Source organism: Haematobia irritans, chromosome 3, assembly GCF_050003625.1.
Source record: "Haematobia irritans isolate KBUSLIRL chromosome 3, ASM5000362v1, whole genome shotgun sequence".
NCBI classification, from domain to species: domain Eukaryota; kingdom Metazoa; phylum Arthropoda; class Insecta; order Diptera; family Muscidae; genus Haematobia; species Haematobia irritans.
The window spans coordinates 116,988,943-116,995,491 of NC_134399.1; positions in this window are offsets into that span (position 1 = coordinate 116,988,943).

Sequence of the window (6,549 nt, forward strand, 5' to 3'; positions counted from 1 at the left end):
TTATATATAGCACCCAACAAACACATTTGACGGATTTGATTTAGTATCGAAAATGTGGATTTACAAAGTGGTGCAGGGTATAATATAGTCGGCCCGCCCGACTTTAGACTTTCCTTACTTGTTTTTTTTTTTTTTTTAATTTTGTACAGGGAGTAGAATTAACGTTCCCGATATACATGCCAATCGGTTCAGATATAGGTATACCTCCCATATATCTTTCGTCCGATTTACATTTACATGATCCCAGAGGACAAATTTGTAATCCGAAATTTTCCACAGGGAGTATAACTAACATTATAGCTATGCATGCCCAATTTGGTTGAAATTGGTTCAGATTAAGATATAGCTCCCATATATATCTTTCTCCAGATATGGACTTATATGGCCCCAGAAGCTAGAATTTTGCCGGGAGTTGCTTTAAGTTTTGTACAGGGAGTAGTATTAACGTTATGGATATGCAGGCCAATTTTTGTTTAAATCAGTTCAAATTTAGATATGGCTCCCATATATATCCTTTACCCGATTTACACTCATATGACCACAGTGGTCAAATTTGTAATCCGGTTTACGTGAAATCTAGAGATATTCTAGGAATCTAGAGGTATTTGGGATCCATAAACAAGTGTGCCGAAGATGGTGTGTATAGGTCCATATTTAGGTAAATGTTATCCGATTTGCCTGAAATTAAGTTCACACATGAGTGTGCCGAAGATGGTGTGTATCTTGATCTCCCACTTTAGGGGCATTTTGGGTTCGTAAATAAGTGTAGCGAATATGATGTGGATCGGTCCATGGTTTGGTATAGCCCGCATGTATTAAGTTTTCTGATGTTCATATATGTTTGCTTTGCTGAGTATCTGTCAACAAATGCACCTGAAATTCTATATTTTTTTAAGTAACCCAACGAAGAGTTTCCAAAGGAAACAACTATATTATGTGATTCATGGGGTTGGTGGGTATTTAAGATTCGCACCGGCGAACTTAAGTCTGTATATACTTGTTTCTTTGCTAGTAGCGGTCAATATTCTGACTTCTTGAGTATAAAAAAAGCGACACTATTTATTTTATTTCTGCAGAAATTTTTTTTCAACATTTTATTTCTATAAAAATGTTTGTACAAAGATTTATTTCGGCAAAAGCCGAATATCATAAACCTTTTTTCAGAAGGTTCAAGTGTGGTTCAATTTGAGTTTAGTGAACTGCCTGAATTTATTCTTATACTTGGTTGATAGTTTTACTGCAAGTAGAAGATGCTGATGAGGAATGTGGTAATTCCGAAACGTGCGTCCATTCAAGCATCTTGCAGCCTAGAGGGCTTTGCCCAAATAAATTTGACAAACATTCTGTTCCTCTGTTGTGTTTAGTCAACACACGCAGAGAAGGAATATGATCACCTCAAACATGTTTCAAGAGCAAAATGTTATTTTTGTATGGTGACCATGTAACATGTTTGTCACTAAAATGTAATTTTCTCGTCAAATATAACCTGCTTGCCGAAATCAGATACATGATTTCCGAGAAAATAACATGGTTACGAAAACCATGTTAAATGGTCACCACCCAAACATAACATTTTGCTCTTAAAACATGTTTGAGGTAATCATATTCCTTCTCTGGGTGCACAATGGTTTTAAAGCTGAGATCAAAACAGCAAAATTTTATTTTTTTAAAAATGTTTGTCAAATTTTATTTCTATAGAAATTTTTGTCAAAATTTTATTTCTATAGAAAATTTGTCACAATTTTATTTCTATAGAAAATTTTGTCAAAATTTTATTTCTGTATAAATTTTTTTTCAACATTTCTATTTCTATAAAAAATTTTGTCAAAATCTTATTTCCTTGAAAAATGTTGCCAAAATTATGTGCGTGAAGATAAATTGTAAATTTAACTAGTCGAGACACAAACCAGGTAGTTTTTGCCTGCGCACCTAATGGGTTAATTACAATTTGGGGAGATAAAATATTTAATGAAATTCAGCACTTTCCAACATATTTGCGCACAATATTTTGGTATTAAACGAAAGATCTTGACAAGTACTATAAATGCAAGTGGTTGTGATGTTCGAAAGCGTCCCATAAATGTTAGTTTTGCAGCTATATTTTAAAAGTCAGTTTGTCCAACTTGAAATAAAGTTAAACTACGCCCACTGTGCAATACCTGCTCTAGATTTTTTGGTATCAAATGAAAGCTCTTGACGAGTACTACAAATGCAAGTAGTTTTTATTTTCTAAAACATCCCAGAAATGTAGGTTTTTGTTAATTTTTTTTTAAATTTAATCGCCACAATTTGAAATAAAACTGAAATGCGTGCACTATATTTTAAATTCTGACATATTAATTATATTTTTGATAAAAATCGATATTTCTATGATGCTTTTGAACATGAGAACCACTTGCGTTTATAGTACTCGTGAAGAGCTTTCATTTGATACCAAAAAATCTAGAGCAGGTTTTGCACAGTGGGCGCTGGTGCGATATTTTCTAAAATTTTGCAAATTAATTTTACTTTTGCTTAAAACAATTTTTTTTGGGAAACTTTCGAAAATAAAAACCACTTGCATTTATAGTACTCATCAAGAGTTTTCATTTGATACCAAACACTGTAGAGCAGGTGTTGCACAGTGGGCCAATGTGCACTTTTTTTGAAATTCTAAAAAAGTAATTTTCTTTTTGATAAAAATCGATATTTCTGTGACGCTTTCGAATATAACAACCACTTGGATTTATAGTACTCATCAAGAGCTTTCATTTGATACCAAAAAATCTAGAGCAGGTATTGCACAGTGGGCGTAGTTTAACTTTATTTCAAGTTGGACAAACTGACTTTTAAAATATAGCTGCAAAACTAACATTTATGGAACGCTTTCGAACATCACAACCACTTGCATTTATAGTACTTGTCAAGATCTTTCCTTTAATACCAAAATATTTTGCGCAAATATGTTGGAAAGTGCTGAATTTCATTAAATATTTTATCTCCCCAAATTGTAATTAACCCATTAGGTGCGCAGGCAAAAACTACCTGGTTTGTGTCTCGACTAGTTAAATTTACAATTTATCTTCACGCACATCCAAAATTTTATTTCTATAGAAAATTTTATTCAAATTTTATTACTATAGAAAATTTATTTTCATGGAAACTTTTGTCAAAATTTTATTTCTATAGGAAATTTTGTCAAAATTTTATTTCTATAGATAATTTTGTCAAAATTTTATTTCTATAGAAAATTTTGTCAAAATTTTATTTCTATAGAAAATTTTGTCAAAATTTTATTTCTATTAAAAATTTTTGTTATATTTTATTTCCATTGACAATTTTATCTATATAGTTAATTTTGTCGCAATTTTATTTCTATGGCAAATTTTGTCAAAATTTTATTTCTATAGAAATTTTTATAATATTATTCCTATAGCAAATTTTTTCAAAATTTCATTTCAATAGAAAGTTTTATTTCTATAGAAAATTTTGTCAAAATTTTATTTTTGTAGAAAATTTCTTCAAAATTTTATTTCGATGAAAAAATTTGTCAAAATTTTATTTCTTTAAAAAATTTTGTCAACATTTTATTTCTATAGAAAATTTGTCAAAATTTTATTTATATTGAAAATTTTGTAAAAATTTTATTACTATCCCAGCAAAAAAAAGCGTAGCCAAAAAAGTAGTGAAAAAGTTCTTTTTGGATCCGGAAGTGGTGCAATAATGGAGCAGAATCGATGAATTTAGCATGGGCTTGTCATAGGACGAATGTCCACCATTTCAACAGCCATTGCACTGAATATGCATCACTTCTTTAGATGTGATCCGAATTCAATGTTTTGGATGTGAATTAAAAAATGTTGTGGTATTTTGATAAATTATTAATTTGTATAATTTTTTATGATTTTCAATGCAATCTAACACTTTTCTGAAACCCTTGACTTTAAATATTTTTAAGATTTCGCAATTTTACTAGAATGAATTTAGAAAGTTTTTCGACAAAATTTAAATAATATATATACCTACCATTTTATTAATCCTTAACATGTTTTTGACAATTTTGAAACAAAAACCAGTAAGGAAAGTCTAAAGTCGGGCGGGGCCGACTATATTATACCCTGCACCACTTTGTAGATCTAATTTTTCGATACCATATCACATCCGTCAAATGTGTTTGGGGCTATATATAAAGGTTTGTCCCAAATACATACATTTAAATATCACTCGATCTGGAAGAATTTGATAGACTTCTACAAAACCTATAGACTCAAAATTTAAGTCGGCTAATGCACTAGGGTGGAACACAATGTTAGTAAAAAAATATGGGAAACATTTAAATCTGAAGCAATTTTAAGGAAACTTTGCAAAAGTTTATTTATGATTTATCGCTCGATATATATGTATTAGAAGTTTAGGAAAATTAGAGTCATTTTTACAACTTTGCGACTAAGCAGTGGCGATTTTACAAGGAAATTGTTGGTATTTTGACCATTTTTGTCGAAATCAGAAAAACATATATATGGGAGCTATATCTAAATCTGAACCGATTTCAACCAAATTTGGCACGCATAGCAACAATGCTAATTATACTCTCTGTGCAAAATTTCAACTAAATCGGAGTTAAAAATTGGCCTCTGTGGTCATATGAGTGTAAATCGGGCGAAAGCTATATATGGGAGATATATCTAAATCTGAACCGATTTCAACCAAATTTGGCACGCATATTTACAATGCTAATTTTACTCCCTGTGCAAAATTTCAACTAAATCGAAGATAAAAATTGGCCTCTGTGGGCAAATGAGTGTAAATCGGCGAAAGCTATATATGGGAGCTATATCTAAATCTGAACCGATTTCAACCAAATTTGGCACGCATAGCTACAATGCTAATTCTACTCCCTGTGCAAAATTTCAACTAAATCGAAGCAAAAAAATTGGCCTCTGTGGTCATATGAGTGTAAATCGGGCGAAAGCTATATATGGAAGCTATATCTAAATCTGAACCGATTTCAACCAAATTTGACACGCATAGCAACAATGCTAGTTCTACTCCCTGTGCAAAATTGCAACTAAATAGGAGCAAAAAATGGGCCTCTGTGGGCAAATGAGTGTAAATCGGGCGAAAGCTATATATGGGAGCTATATCTTAATTAGAACCGATTTGGCTGATATTTTGCAAGTTTTTCGAGACTTATCAAATATTCGGATGTACGGAATTTGAGGAAGATCGGTTGATATACACGCCAATTATGACCAGATCGGCGAAAAATATATATGGCAGCTATATCTAAATCTGAACCGATTTTTTTCCAAAATCAATAGGGATCGTCTTTGAGCCGAAACAGGACCCTATACCAAATTTTAGGACAATCGGACTAAAACTGCGAGCTGTACTTTGCACACAAAAATACATCAACAGACAGACAGACAGACGGACGGACAGACAGACGGACAGACAAACAGACGGACATCGCTAAATCGACTCAGAATTTAATTCTAAGCCGATCCGTATACTAAAAGGTTGGTCTATGATTACTCCTTCTTGGCGTTACATACAAATGCACAAACTTACTATACCCTGTACCACAGTAGTGGTGAAGGGTATAAATATTAAAATTGCTCTTTAAAAGTATGAAAAAACCGAGTTATAAAAAATTGAATGAAAAGATCTTCCTGAGCAGTTAAAACAAGTATATACGGCCGTAAGTTCGGCCAGGCCACCATGGACTGCGTAGAAACTTCTACTAAAGACTCTCATCCACAATCGAATTACTTGGGTTGCGGTAACACTTGCCGATGGCAAGGTATCTTAAAACTTCATAATACCGTCTTCTAAACTGCAAGGTAGTCCATATATAACCCCCTAATGCCCCAATTTTTTTGTCAGCTGATTAAATTTTCAATGTTAACGACACGAAAGCAAGAAAAGTAAACAACAGTTTCAACAAAGTTTTCTTTTTATTATACCCATTTTTGTTGTCTTAAGGTGTGTTTTACTAAAAGCTTCTTTACTAAATGAAGCCCGCCTAAAGGCGGGTTTGGGCATTAGAGGATTAAACAGAAAAAGGACGATTAAATACGTATATAATTATATTTAACAAAATTTTGTATAGAAATAATATTTTTACAAAAGTTTCTATAGAAATAAAATTTTAACAAAAGTTTCTATAAAAATAAAATTTTGATCAAAATAAAATTTTGACAACATTTTCTATAGCAGTAAAATTTGCTCAAAATTTTCTATAGAAATAAAATTTGGACAAAATTTTCTATACAAAATAAAAATTTTGTCAAAATTTTCAATAGAATTAAAATTTGACAACATTCTCTATAGAATAAAAATTTTGACAAAATTTTCTATAGAAATAAAATTTTGGTAGATTATTTTTGGATCGAGTGGCAACCATGATTAAGAACCAATATGTATCAATTTTTGTATGATATATATAACTATAAAACGATATGGACCAATTTTGGCATGGTTAGTAGCGGCCACATACTAACACCACGTTCCAAATTTCATCCGAATCGGATGAATTTTGCTCTTCCAAGGGGCTCCGGAGGTCAAATC